Below are 16,031 nucleotides of genomic sequence, written 5' to 3' on the forward strand. Positions count from 1 at the left end.
CAGCCACTATGGAGAACAGAGTGGAGATTCCTTAAAAAATTAGAAATAGAACTGCCATACGACCCAGCAATCCCACTGCTGGGCATACACAATTCTGGTTGAAATTGTGTATGCCCAGCAGTGGGCATACACAGAATTGAAAGAGACACGTGTACCCCAATGTTCATCACAGCACTGTTTATAATATCCAGGACATGGAAGCAACCTAGATGTCCATCAGCAGATGAATGGATAAGAAAGCTGTGGTACATTTACACAATGGAGTATTACTCGGCCATTAAAAAGAATACATTTGAATCAGTTCTAATGAGGTGGATGAAACTGGAGCCTATTATAGAGAGTGAAGTAAGCCAGAAAGAAAAACACCAATACAGTACACTAATGCATATATATGGAATTTAGAAAGATGGTAACGATAACCCTGTATGTGAGACAGCAAAAGAGACACAGATGTATAGAACAGTCTTTTGGACTCTGTGGGAGAGGGAGAGGGTGGGATGATTTGGGAGAATGGCATTGAAACATGTATAATGTCATATATGAAATGAATTGCCAGTCCAGGTTCAATGCAGGATACAGGATGCTTGGGGCTGGTGCACTGGGATGACCCAGAGGGATGGTATGGGGAGGGAGGTGGTAGGGGGGTTCAGGATGGGGAACACGTGGATGATCCAGAGGGGTGGGATGGGGAGGGAGGGTGGGATGAGGGTTCAAGATGGTGAACACGTGTACACCCATGGCAGATTCATGTTGATGTATGGCAAAACCAATACAATATTGTAAAGTACTTAGCTTCCAATTAAAATAAATAAATTTATTAAAAAAATAAATAATGGCTTTCAGTTTGTTATTGTCAATTTCTGATGGCTAGCCACTACACTCCTCACCTTCAAGGCTCTCATCTCCTTTGCTAAACTTCTTGAACCAGCACTCCAACTGTACATTTGTAAGCTGTTACTGGACTTAGTGCATTGTTGATGTTGTGAGTTGTCTCTGCTGCTTTAGGATCCATTTTGAAGGTGAATTAGAAAATTGCTGGAATTTTCTTTTTGTCTAACATCATTTCCATAGTCTAAAATAAATGAAAAGTAAACAGCAAGTAATGTCATTAGTAAAAAAAGAAAAAATAGAGAAGTACACATTAAAATAATGTATAACATAACCTCATTTATTTAGAATGTATCCCAAAATAAAATGGCAAATTTCAACAACACAAAAACCACAATTACTTTTGTACCAACCTAATAGAAATTTAAAAACAATATTGCAAGGAGACATTACAGTATTCTGTTTAAGCTGTAGAAGTAGCATTTATTGAACCCCCCAACCAGGGCATGCACATCTAAAGAGATCATCTACATACTAGGAGATATAAAGAACTAGTAAGATTTTTGGTCTTGATGTCAGAAGGTGAGATTGGGGAGGCAGAACCTCAAAAAGCTTGATTTTGTTCTCTTGCAAAGGACCAGCCACATCAATATCCCTATGGGAACTTGTTAGAAGCTTAGATTTTCAGCTATCATCCCAGAGCTATTTAATCAGCATCTTTGAAATTGGAACTCAGAAATTATGTTTTAACAAACACTCCAGGTGATTATTATGGTGCATTATGAAGTCTGGGAACCACAGTTACAGAGAAGGTAACTGAATTCAAACTAAATCCTATTCTGTTAATTTTTGCCAGATTACCTTAGGTCACTCAATCCAAATGAATTTCTGCTACCTTATTGAAAATTATGGACAATATTGTTATATTGATTGTGTCAACACTCATGCAAATGATTTGTAAGGTGACATGGGGAAACAGTGGAAACACTGTCAGACTTTATTTTTCTGGGCTCCAAAATCACTACAGATGGTGAATGCAGCCATGAAATTAAAAGATGCTTACTCCTTGGAAGGAAAGTTATGACCAACCTAGATGGCATATTCAAAAGCAGAGACATGACTTTGCCAACAAAGGTTCGTCTAGTCAAGGCTATGGTTTTTCCTGTGGTCATGTATGGATGTGAGAGTTGGACTGTGAAGAAGGCTGAGCACCGAAGAATTGATGCTTTTGAACTGTGGTGTTGGATAAGACTCTTGAGAGTCCCTTGGACTGCAAGGAGATCCAACCAGTCCATTCTGAAGGAGATCAGCCCTGGGATTTCTTTGGAAGGAATGATGCTAAAGCTGAAACTCCAGTACTTTGGCCACCTCATGCGAAGAGTTGACTCATTGGAAAAGACTCTGATGCTGGGAGGGATTGGGGGCAGGAGGAGAAGGGGACGACAGAGGATGAGATGGCTGGATGGCATCACTGACTCGATGGACGTGAGTCTGAGTGAACTCCGGGAGTTGGTGATGGACAGGGAGGCCTGGTGTGCTGCAATTCATGGGGTCGCAAAGAGTTGGACACAGCTGAGCAACTGATCTGATCTGATCTGATCTGATTCAACATGTACATATAAGATAATGAAAATCAAGCACAAATTTATGGGAACAATTGAATGGATTCAGGAAAGCAGATTCTAAGTCAACCGTCAATAGTCTAGAGCAAGCAACAGAAAAAAGGAATAAGAAATCCTGGAAATTCTTATTTTAAAAAGTAGATCTTACGGGATTTTTCTCCCAGGGACTGAAACAGATATGAGTGTGCAAGATATTTGGCTGGGCAAGAAGCAAATGAAAAATGAGCTTTAGGGACTCATTTCCATGTAATAGCCTGACTTGCTGCTGCTACTGCTGCTAAGCCGCTTCAGTCGTGTCCAACTCTATGTGACCCCAGAGACGGCAGCCTACCAGGCTCCTCCATCCATGGGATTTTTAACCCCTTCCAATTATTCCTTCATCCCCAAAGTATGAGGATATTAAACAGAGAAAGTGTTTGGCCTGTTTTGCTTGACTGTATATTTTGGAAAGTGGATAGAGAATGCTATACTAATGTTCTGTAGAGTACTGGGAGATCTGTGGACATCTAGATGATGACTTAGAAGGAATCAAGTCTCAGACTATCTGAGAGAGGCTGAAGCCAGTGATGGAGGTTCTGAACTCTAAGACTTCTGCTTAGGGGTGTCTACTCTCACTTAAAATTAGTAGCCACAAATCTCAAGTAGGCAAATAACATTGCCATGAAATCTATTTTACTAATGAATCAATTGCAGATCATTTCATAACTTCTAATTTTTCCTCAAAATCTCCATACTCCATCCTTCCCTCACTGTCTATTAACTGATAAACTGGCTTCAAATGTCAGTAGGAAAATAAGATCATCAGAATGGAAAATTCTACTCTGAATTTACACTTTCTGCTTTCACTCCTGTAGAAATGGATCAGATGAAATATTGATGCTCCCAGGAAGATCTATTGTTATTATTAAAGTAACGTCTTCCTTCTTACCTCCTCAAAAACTTCATCCAACAATTATCTCCTCTCTTTCCCCCTCACTGATGGATCATACCCATCACCCTAACAACATGCTCTGGAATCTTAGTTTCAGATTTCCAACTCTCCATTCTCCCTTTTAGAGCAATGTAGAAAGACATGTCTTTCTTTTCTAGAAAGATATGTCTATACTTTTTCAACTCCTATTCACGCTTTAAATGTTTTTAAAAGAAAACAACAAAAAGAGATTTTGTTTGAGGCAATGAGGCGATGGCACCCCACTCCAGTACTCTCGCCTGGAAAATCCTGTGGACTGAGGAGCCTGGTAGGCTGCAGTCCATGGGGTCGCGAAGAGTCAGACATGACTGAGCAATTCACTTTCTCTTTTCACTTTCATGCTTTGGAGAAGGAAATGGCAACCCACTCCAGTGTTCTTGCCTGGAGAATCCCAGGGACGGGGGAGCCTGGTGGGCTGCCGTCTATGGGATCACACAGAGTCAGACAAGACTGAAGTGACTTAGCAGCAGCAGCAGCAGCACATTGTATGTATAGTATATAAATATTACTGCAGTTCTTTTTAAAATTTTTATTGCAGTGCAGTTGATTTATAATGTGGTATTAGTTTCAGGCACATAGCAAAGTGACTCAGTTATACACACTCGTATAGTCACTCTTTTTTAGATTCTTTCCCCATATAGGCCATTAAAGAGTACTGAGTAGAGTTCCCTGTGCTTTGAAGTATGTCCTCATTAGTTATCTATTTTATATATTGTAGCACATATATGTCAATTCCAATAAATTGGGAGAACAACTTTTAATACCAATACCGATATTAGTGTTCTGTCAGAGAAGCAGAACCTCCATGAATATTGTAAACTAAAGGATTTGTTATGGGAATATGATCTTATGCAATTGTGAAAGAAGCTGGAAAATAATGCTTTTTTAAAAAGTCTTTTCAGGGGAATTGAAAACTCACAGGAAACTTAATGACTAGCCCTTCTGTACTTGGCCACATCCAAGGCCAGACTTGGACCAGAAAGGAGATATGATGGAGATCTGGAAGCAACATGTAAATAATCCATAGAGTTCTATATAACAAACTATTTGTTTGCCGTTCTGACTATAGGTGTTGGCACTGACTCACATATGACATGTCATCATCCAGCCATTTTGGCAGAAATGAAGGTGCTTCATGTAGAAAATATCTTCTAAGTCTAATGCAAAAGTGAAATTATACAAATATTTACTTAAAAGGAAATTAGTAGCCACAGTTCAGTAGGTTTGTTTTATTTTTGCACTGATATTTATTTATTAATTTTTTCTTGCTGAGCTTAATTTTAAAAAATCTTGTGTAGAGAAGTTCAATGCAATTTAATTAGCAGGAACATGCATTTATTACAGAGAAAGTATTAAGAAAACAAAGAAAAGGACGGCTGGGAGAGTTTATTTTGGTAATTCCACCCAGAGGCCTAAGGTTAAAGATTCAATTTATACTCAACAGGAATGAAGCAGTGACTAGAGGAGGCAGAGGGACTTTGTTAGCAAGTGGTAAAAATAATCCATGCAAAATAGTCAAATTTGTTTGGAACTGGAACTAGAAAATATCAGCAGAAAATAGAGCATTGGAAAAAAAAATCATCCATTTTGCAGTTAGGAATAGATAAACACAATATTTAGCATCATATTGTAAGAAGTATACAAAATAAAATGAGAGCAAAGAATTTAACTAGTGTGTGTTGTAGATTGTGAAGAATCTACCAAAGAGATAACATTAATTGAAACTTGGAGAACTTCTTGGCCTTTCCTTGCTATACTGATGCAGTAGATGGTAATATTCTAGCTACAAAGATGAGCATATTCAACAATATGGGGGTCATAGAAGGTTCAGAAATGCTTTGAAAAGAGAGTAAAGTAAACTGAGGAACATTTTCTAGTATGCAGTAAATGGTGATGGTCTGGGAGATAGGTGGATGGTGGTGAGGAAAGGTGAGTAAATTAGAGGGTTGATTCTATAGTGATTTCTTAGGGTTATCTTGAAAAAGACTCTTGTAACTAAACTAAGAGTGTTGGATGGAGGAGAATCACCAAATGTATCCAAAGTAGTAAAATGATCATAGCTTATAATATTTTAACCCATGGCAGATTCATGTTGATGTATGGCAAAACCAATACAATATTTTAAAGTAAAAAACAAAACAAAACAAAAAACATAAAATAGACTAGTGTAGGAAGGGGGGAAAATGCTGCAAAAGATACAACTCTATCTGAAGCTTATATTAATAAAAGCATTAAAAAAATCATAAGAAAGATTGGAGGTTGATATTTGAAGATTAATAATTTAAAAGGGAAAAAGAAAATGAGAAAATTATGGCCTATGCAGTTATAGGAAAAGTTGAGATTAAAGAAAAGGAAGTATAGACTTACAACTGGAATATGTAGAACCAGAATTCAATTAAAAGTATATCACAAAAGGTTAATAGAGTCATAAGGCTAAGGATACTGACTTAAAAAGGAAAGAAAGAAAGAAAGAAAAAAAAGGAATCAAGCCACTAGAGAAATTCTGGAAGTATAGAAATGTCTTAACTATCAAGGAATAATCACTGCTTCTAAAGGAAATGTAGGAAAAGAAACACAGATTTTTCTCTAATATGCATAAATGGAGGTGTATCTCAAAATAAATGTGAAAGTGAATTTGTATCAGATATGATTGATGCCTCTTTCACTTTTATTTTTTTTTTAAAGTATGTAGGTGAATTTAACTGTATCTTGAAGAAAGTGTACCTACTCTAAACCTATGCTTTAGCTCTAGCCAAATTGTTGATCCTTAATTATATATTTTTTTCATCACAGGCTCAAATTATTTGTTGAACTTATACCTGGCATTTTGACTTAGTTTGTTTATTCTCACACATGTCATAACATATTCTTTAATACTGCATGACATTTGACTTCTTGTTTGGATTGTGATTTATTTAACCTTTTCCCAATTTTTGGGCTTTTGTACAGTGTCCCAATTCTGACATTATACAAAAGAGCTGATGAACATTTAAATGGAACAGTCTACGGCATTTTTTTTCAGGGTAATTTTCTTGAAGTGGAATTTATGAACCAAGGAATTATTGTTGTTCAGTCACCAAGTCGTGTCTGACTCTCTGCAACCCCATGGATTGCAGCACGCCAGGCTTCTCTGTCCATGGGATTCTGCAGGCAAGAATACTGGAGTGGGTTGCCATGCCTTCAAGGGAATCTTCCCAACTCAGGGATCAAACCTGCATCTGTAGTATCTCCTGCATTAGAAGGTGGGTTCTTTACCTCTAGCGCCACAAGCAGCACACCAGGCTTCCCTTTGCTACTGCTGCTACTGCTAAGTCACTTCAGTCGTGTCCGACTCTGTGCGACCCCATAGAAGGCAGCCCACCAGGCTCCCCTGTCCCTAGGATTCTCCAGGCGAGAACACCGGAGTGGGTTGCCATTTCCTTCTCCAGTGCATGAAAGTGAAAAGTGAAAGTGAAGTGGCTCAGTCGTGTCCTACTCTTAGCGACCCCATGGACTGCAGCCCACCAGGCTCCTCCATCCATGGGATTTTCCAGGCAAGAATACTGGAGTAGGGTGCCATTGCCTTCTCCCAGGCTTCCCTTTAAATCTTTGCAAATATGATGCCCAAAGGCCCTCCTAAAATACACTATATTTCATGTCCTTAGCAGTGTATGAGAAAGTTCATTTCATTATATGCATGCAAATGCTTAGTATTCCCTCATTGTTACAGAGCATATTTTTCTTACATTAAACACTATGAAAGTAAGGGATGTTGTATATTTTTTGAAAGATCAGTCTACACAAGTGGGCAAAAGAGCATTCACTGAGCCAAGAGGCTAACTTGAACTTTCTCACTGCTTCTCCAGCAAGAGTGGGAAGAGCTTCAATCTGTCCTGTCTAGAAATTCAGACACACACTGCTGTGTATGTCCAGCCTGCTCTATGGCGATAGCCTGGAACTGGCTTTAGACACTTAAGAGGGCATTTGTAACATACAGAGGTTTACGCTTTACGGTGTCATCAGTAGATTTACTGTGAGTCAAATACTTATCGAAAGAGGGTAGCAGAGCCATCAGGAAAACAGGTTTTGGGGTCTGACAATTATAGTTCAGGAGCAAGACCCATCATTTTACTATTAATAGCTATTTGACCTTGAGCAAAATGTTCACCCTCCCCTCTCAAGATCTCATTTTCTTCAGTATTCATTGGGCATGAACTACTACTTTATTAGGTGATGGTGAAAATAAATGAAATAACATATATAAAGCTCTCATCTTGCATGGCACACAGCAAGTGCCTCGAAATGACAGTCTCTATTCTTTTTAGATGTTTTTAGTATTTAAACTACAACCAATATAATGTGTGTAGTGCCCTTACAAAACAAGTGATCTAATGTTTCATGCCTTTTCACTTGCAAGAGTCAAGAATTCCCTCACCTCCAAATCACATTACAAACAATGAAGATAAGAAATGTTTATTTGTCTCAATGGTGTTCAGTTATTTCTTGATTGCTTTTCTTATGTAAGGGATCTTGTCGGAGTCATGACAGGAGTCTAATCAAGGCTCTTTTAGGGATTATTTTTGTTCCTGTTCTAGAACAGGACTAATAGAGACAGGCAAAATAATATTCCTAATTAAGTTAATTATGCTTAGTCAGTTAATCACAAGGAACATAAATTTATCTTCACATTGCATGAGCCTAGAAGCTGCTTACTGGAAACAACATATTTCTCATTTGAAATTAAGAAACTTGAAGGCAAAAAACATTTGAGGTTTTGTCTGGACACATTTTGCTCTGATGTGATTTTAATAGAACAAGTCTGTCAAGAATAAGGCCATAGCACTCTGTCTGTTAATGCAACAGTTTCTAACAGTGAAGAGGATCAGTTGGATATATTTCATTATCCTTACAAATTAGAAGGAACTGTTTGGGCCTGCATGGAAATGCTGATGGCATTAGGAGCCATCCATGAGGCTGATCAATTGAACTTCATACTTATAGACGTTAGGAAACTTACTCTGCCAGCAGTCCTGGCATCTTTATGCCAGATTTTCAAATTGGCACACTTGATTACAGAGACATACAGCACGCTTTCTTTAAAACTTGATGTTTATCCTTTTTGTATTCTGTTTCCACAGTACAGATGGGAGGGCAAGCTACATCACCGAATAACGCAGCAATGTTAAAGATAAATGTTTGTAGCAGTTTTCAAGAGGGTGAAAATACAGTGAAATTATATAAATAACAGTCTTCTAGTGGATGGCATACTGGAAGTGCCCCCAAAAAACCTGCTATTATTTTGAGATGTTTTGAATATTTAAATGGCACACTACATAATATATTTGTTATTTTTATAAAACAAGCAATTTAACATTTGGTTGCCAGTCACAAACAATTCAGATATAATCAATCTCAAAAATGCAGAAAGGGGGAAATTACAGGGAATTGAATTGACTATTGCCTTCTCCTTAGGTGTCTGTGATTGAGGAATATGGGTTTCTTTTATTTGTTTTGCTTCTTTTCTTCATTTCATTCAGTTCAGTTCAGTTAAGTTGCTCAGTCGTGTCCGACTTTTTGCAACCCCATGAATCCCAGCATGCCGGGCCTCCCTGTCCATCACCAACTCCCGGAGTTCACTCAAACTCATGTCCATCAAGTCAGTGATGCCATCCAGCCATCTCATCCTCTGTCATCCCCTTCTCCTCCTGCCCCCAATCCCTCCCAGCATCAGGGTTTTTTCAAATGAGTCAACTCTTCGCACGAGATGGCCAAAATACTGGAGTTTCAGCTTTAGCATCAGTCCTTCCAAAGAAATCCCAGGGCTGATCTCCTTTAGGATGGACTGGTTGGATCTCCTTGCAGTATAAGGGACTCTCAAGAGTCTTCTCCAACACCACAGTTCAGAAGCATCGATTCTTTGGTGCTCAGCTTTCTTCACAGCCCAACTCTCACATCCATACATGACCACTGGAAAAACCATAGCCTTGACTAGACGGACCTTTCTTGGCAAAGTAATGTCTCTGCTTTTTAATATGCTGTCTAGGTTGGTCATAACTTTCCTTCCAAGGAGTAAGTGTCTTTTAATTTCATGGCTGCAGTCACCATCTGCAGTCATTTTGGATCCCCCCAAAACAAAGTCTGATACTATTTCCACTGTTTCCCCATCTAGTTCCCATGAAGTGATGGGACCGGATGCCATGATCTTCATTTTCTGAATGTTGAGCATTAAGCCAACTTTTTCACTCTCCTGTTTCACTTTCATCAAGAGGCTTTTTAGTTCCTCTTCACTTTCTGCCATAAGGGTGGTGTCATCTGCATATCTAAGGTTATTTGTTTCATTAGCTATAACCATATTAAGGAATTTTGTTTTTAGTGAGTCTCTCCTCCATAAAATGAGATCAATTTGGAAAGAAAAGTTTATGAACAGATGTATTATTTCCTGACTGAACTTAAAAGCTATTTTTCTGTGTAATAAAGTTTGTGAATAAATTCAATGTTTATTGAATATAAAGCACGTTTATCTGTACCTCTGGCAATATATTTAACACCAACTCAGCTATATGCTGCTGAAATTTTATGAAGCAAAAAGAAAGTGAAGTGGCTCATTTGTGTCTGACTCTTTGCGACCCCATAGACTGTAGCCTACCAGGTTCCACAGTCCATGGGATTTCCCAGGCAAGAATACTGGAGTGGGTTGCCATTTCCTTCTCCAGGAGATCTTCCCGACCCAGGGATTGAAGCCGAGTCTCCCGCATTATAGGCAGACACTTTGCTGTCTGAGCCACCAAGGAAATCCCAAAGGAAAATATAAATTTGGGCTGGAAGACACATTTTGATCTTTTTTTCCAGGATCCTTTAGACTTTTGTGGAGTGAACTGGGCAGGGCATATTTTCCGTAAGACAAATGTATTGGCTCAATTGTGGCTCAGGTTAAGGTATCATTATCTTCCTTCAGGCCACTATGTTAGACATTTCCAAAAGGAATATGTATTCCATGTGTGACTAATTCATTTCTAATTAAGATTATTAAATTACTAACATTTCAAAGAGAGTTTAATAAGTGCTTGAGCTGGCATTTTAAAATTCATTATTGTTTGATTTTAAGTTAACAGACTATACTAAGAAGCATATTGCTACTGATTTAATTTAAATTGATACTAGTAATACTCAGATTCACCTAACATTTCTCACTTGTGTGACCTTGAGCATTTTGTTTAACCACTTAAGCCTTGTATTTTTTCAACAGCAAACTGGTAAAAATAATAGTATTCCTAGAATGGCAATTTTGAGTAGTAAATAAAATCAAATAATATAACATGCTTTACATAGTGCCAGATTATGTACTCACCATGATATGTGGTGATGGGGAAAAGTATCTTTACCTTTGTGCATTTAAAACATTTTTCAAGCAATTCTCTGAGATAAAGCTTACAATATTGTGAAAATAAGAAAGAGAAGCAAAGACAAAAAGGAGCATTATAGAAACATGGCCGCTGGTTCTCTTCAAGCAACTCTGTGATCTTTATTACCACTAGGCTAAAGGATAGGACCCTGATGCTGGGAAAGATTGAGGGCAGGAGAAGAAGGGGTAACAGAGGATGAGATGGTTAATACATCACTGACACAATGGACCTGAGTTTAAGCAAACTCTGGGAGACAGTGAAGGAGAGGGAATCCTGGCATGCTGCAGTCCATGGGGTTGCAAGGAGTCGGACACGACTTAGTGACTTAATCACAACAAATGGATAAGAGGCAGGGGAGGTGGAGATAAAGTTCTGTCATGTACCCAATCATGTTTGGAGTGAGTTCCTTCTGTACATTCTTTTTTTGTTTTTCTCCCAAAGTTCTAGGACTTTTAATTTGTCCCCAAATTGCTGAAGCAAAAATCAATAAAACATTCTGCTTTCCTTTACAACCCCCTAATGGAAAAAACAAAAAACTCCATAGGAAAAAAATGGTTTTGTACACGGGAAGAAACAATATAAGTTCAAAATTTACAGATAAGGGTTAGCTCTATCACTCACCTCTAAAAAGTTTATACGAATATCCAGTCAACACCAACAGGGTTATGTCCCTTGAAATGTTATCTATATGGATTTCCAAGTAGCCCACAGGGCTGTATACTGTCTTGGAATGTCCTCAGAAGGCTCTGTCATTGATCAGGTAATAGAGTAAAAACCCGAGTCTTTTGTTTCAAATGGAAGAGGGAGAGAGAAGAAATTATTCAAACTTCGTTTTCTTTCCTTGTGGTTTGTGGTCGCCTCCTCCTCCTCTGCCTCCTTGGAAGCCTCCTCGGACTTCAAAGCCTCCCTGGCCTCTGCCACCACCTCGGCCTCCAAAGCCACCTCTGCCTCCTCCTCGGCCACCAAAGCCATCTTCACCCTTAGGTTTGGCCCAGTCCAAAGTGACTTTGCTTCCATCAATTTCACCATCTTTCATGGTCTCCTTGGCAGCTTTGTCTATCTTCCTCACTGTTGGAGTCTACAAAACCAAACCCTTTGGAGGATCTAGTCTCCCAGTCAGTGACTATCCTTGCTCAAATAGAGCCATCAAATGACTAACGTCTCTTCTGTGGTATCCTCAGAGAGACCTTTGACAAACAGTTTTTGATGGCTGGCTTTTTACATTCGGTGATCCCCTGGGTCCTTGCAACTCCAGTCTTATGGCTCTGCCCTCAATTTCCCTTTTATTACATGAATGTAGAGCTTCTTTTACATCTTTAAGTGAACCAAATTCTATAAATGCATACCTTTTAGATTTGCTATTTTGGTTCTGTGGCATCTTGATACGAGTTGCCCTCTCAAATACTTCCTGAAGAGTTTCTTTTGTTGCACTATAGGAGAGGTTGCTTAAAACCAAGGTTTTTGATTCACCACTCCAAGTGTGATTCTTTCACCTCTATGGTCTTGACTTTGACCTTTCTCTCCGGTGTAGGACAGAGAAAATGGATCGCCCGTCCATTTCTGTTCCCTGCTTTTCTTCCAAGGTTTTTTTCTTCATCAGCTTCTGTCTTGAATTCCATATAAGCAATCCCTTTACTCTTTCCATCCTTGTTGACTAATCTGATCTCCACAGCATCTTCAAACACTTCTTTTAAATCATTCTGAGTAACTTTGCAGGGCAGATTTTTAGCCAAAAGTGTTCTCGCATCGCAATCTTTCTTACTGTCTTTTCCCTTTGGTTTTCCTAGTTTAATTTTGTTGCCAAAGACTTTTAAACTAGTGAGTTCCAAGGTTTTTTCCAGGTCTTCAGCAGATTCAAAATCCACATAGCCAAATTTCCTAGACATACCAATTCTGACATCGACAATAGCAAGATCATTTTTAGCAAAAAGGTCACTGATACCCGTTTTCAAGAGCAGATTTATTGAAGTTCAGGTTTCCAACAAAGAGACTGAAAGATGTAGTTGGTTCTGTGCCTTCTACTTTTTGTTTCTTGGCTTCAGGAGCTGCTTTTTTTTTTGGCCATTTCCTTCTTTCCTTTTCAGGTGCTTCTTTGACAGGCTCTTCCTCATCTTCCTCCTCCTCATCATCATTGTCATCCTCTTCCTCCTCCTCCTCATCATCATTGTCATCCTCTTCCTCCTCCTCCTCCTCATCATCCTCTTCATCTTCAGCAGTGCTCTTGGCCTTCACAGGAACACCTTTTGCTGGAGCTTTCTTTCCTTTGGCTGATACAATCTCCATAGGTTCTTTTTCAGAGTCACCCTCCTCCTCCTCCTCATCCTCATCATCTGTGGCAAGAGCAGCACCAAAAGCAGCTGCTTTCCTCAGTTCTGGCTCATCCTCTTCTTCATCATCTTTGTCTTCCTCTTCACTGTCATCTTCATCTTCCTCATCTCTGTCTTCTTTCTTGGCATTCTTGCCATTCTTTGCTCCCTTGGCTGGAGCAGCTGCTCCCTTCTTACCAGCGGTTGCTACCAATGCTTTGCTTGGGGTGGCTTCCTCTTTTGGCAGGCATCACTACTGCTTTGGCAGGTGTAACTGTCTTCTTGGCTGGCGTAGCCACTGCCTTTTTTTTTGCCAGGGGTGACAACTGCTTTCTTTGCCGGTGAGGCAACTGCAAACTTTTTTTGTTGGGGAAGCCATCATCTTCTTTGCTGGAGTTGTGGTAGCCTTCTTGCCTTTTTTTTTTTTTTTTTCTTTTTTTGAGGGATAACAACCTCTTCTCCACTTCTCTCATCCTCTTGATCTTCTGACGTTTGCTCATCTTCACTATCTTCTTAGTGAAGGAGGAGGAGGAGCCATTTTCTTGGAGTCACCTTGATTTTTACCAGCCTTTGCAAGCTTAAAGCTCAGCATTCAGAAAACTAAGATCATGGCATCCGGTCCCATCACTTCATGGCAAATACATAAGGAAACAGTGGAAACAGTGGCTGACTTTATTTTTCTGGGCTCCAAAATCACTGCAGATGGTGACTGCAGCCATGAAATTAAAAGACACTTGCTTCTTGGAAGGAAAGTTATGACCCACCTAGACAGCATATTAAAAAGCAGAGACATTACTTTGCCAACAAAGGTCCATCTAGTCAAGACTATGGTTTTTCCAGTAGTCAAGTATGGATGTGAGAGTTGGACTGTGAAGAAGGCTGAGTGCCAAAGAATTGATGCTTTTGAACTGTGGTGTTGGAGAAGACTCTTGAGAGTCCCTTGAACTGCAAGGAGATCCAACCAGTCCATCCTAAAGGAGATCGGTCCTGGGTGTTCATTGGAAGGACTGATGTTGAAGCTGAAACTCCAATGCTTTGGCCACCTGATGCGGAGAGCTGACTCATTTGAAAAGACCCTGATGCTGGGAGAGATTGAGGGCAGGAGGAGAAGGGGATGACAGAGGATGAGATGGTTGGATGGCATCACTGACACAATGGACGTGGGTTTGGGTGGACTCCAGGAGTTAATGAGGGACAGGGAGGTCTGGTGTGCTGTGGTTCAAGGGGTTGCAAAAAGTCGGACATGACTGAGTGGCTGAACTGAACTGAACTGAATTGTGAGCTTTACCATGATGGCGGCTTATGATGGCAGAGTGTGTGGTGAGAGAGTGGCGCAAACGAGCCCGGAGGACCCTAAGCACCATTGATGGCAGCCAATGACCCCTAAGTGCTTAAGCTTGGCTGCCAGCTAGCACTCGAGACTGAAGCAAAAGACAGCCTGCCCAGTAATCACCTCTGGAAAGGTGACGATGGCCCTTCTGTACATTCTTTAAACATTGAAAACAAAAGCCAGACAGAAATGGTAAAAATAGATCACAATCCAGATTCTAGCTATTAAAAAAAAAATTGCTATCACTGGCTCACAAATGAGAACTTCCATTAGTAAATCATCCTACTTTTTGCTTTTGCAAGGATTAATTTTGCAATTTTAACTTATGCTGCCTCATTTTCTTTCTCCAATACTTCTGGGTAGAATTAAACTTTCAAGGTCCAGTGAAAGTGGCTGAAATTTCATTATCTTTTATGTCTCATCAAATTATTTACCTTGCCAGGCATTTGCCACCCACTTTTCTTCTGGAATTTCAATTCAAATTTACTTTAAAGAACAAGTGTGCTGCCTTCACTGATGAGAAACCCATGTTTGCAGTAAACAGAAGAGAGAAACATGAAAAACTCATTAGAAAAATAGAATTTGTTTTTGTAATGCCATTTAGGGTGTGATAGATTTGATGGAGAGGCACTATGGGAATATACAAGCATGTAAATCCAATTTGTAGACGGAGTAATCACCATCTCCTCAAAGATTCTTCCTCTCATTATGAATTATGAATTCATAATGAATTATGGCTGAATTATGGCACCACATCTGTCTTGCCTCTGGTGTGAAAAGTGAAAGTGAAAGTAGCTCAGTCGTGTCCAACTCTTTGCGACCCCATAGACTGTATAGTCCATGGAATTCTCCAGGCCAGAATACTAGAGTGGGTAGCCTTTCCCTTATCCACGGGATCTTCCCAACCCAGTGATCGAACCCAGGTCTCCTGCTTTGCAGGCATGAAAATCACTTGCAAATGTTTCAAGTACTTACATTGGTTTTAAGGTAGTCTACTTCTTTTGAGGATGGGAATTGTCTTCTATTATTTTATATTTATTTTCAGTCTCTCAGCCGGAAGTGAACTGAGGATGTTGTCTTGGGATATGATGAATAGGCATAAAATAAGCATGTGGTCCACATTCTCATGTTCTTTCCTTACTCTGTCCATTCCTATCACCACTACCAAGTGTGTAAAGCACACCTCAGGAAACAGTTCACAAATCGCTAACCTGGGGCTCGTTAGGATAGTGGTGCCTAGGAGGTTTAAAAATCATTAGTGTGATTTCCCACAACACTTTAATATAAACCCTCTATCAGTTGTGTATGACTCAGACCCCGTGGACTATAGCCCCTCAGGCTCCTCTGTCCATGGGATTCTCCAGGCAAGAGTACTGGAGTGGGTTGTCATTCCCTTCTCCAGGGGATCTTCCCTTCCAGGGATTGAGCCCTTGTCTTCTGCATTGCAGGCGGACTCTACCATCCAAGCCTCCTATACTTTAATATTATATGGTATTTAATATGAATATTGAATAATTTTTATACTATTTTATAAGACTGCTGCTGCTGCTAAGTCACTTCAATCGTGTCTGAGTCTGTGTGACCCCATAGACG

General features: G+C 39.6%; 1 pseudogene; it reads right to left on the reverse strand.

Moving 5' to 3' along the window:
• Positions 1-11,619: 11,619 nt before the first annotated feature.
• On the reverse strand, positions 11,620-13,700 carry LOC147366361 (nucleolin pseudogene; annotated as a pseudogene).
• Positions 13,701-16,031: the final 2,331 nt, after the last annotated feature.

Source organism: Bos grunniens, chromosome 9 (assembly GCF_055505025.1).
Source record: "Bos grunniens cultivar Pamir isolate PY7600 chromosome 9, Bosgru_T2T1.0, whole genome shotgun sequence".
NCBI lineage: Eukaryota > Metazoa > Chordata > Mammalia > Artiodactyla > Bovidae > Bos > Bos grunniens.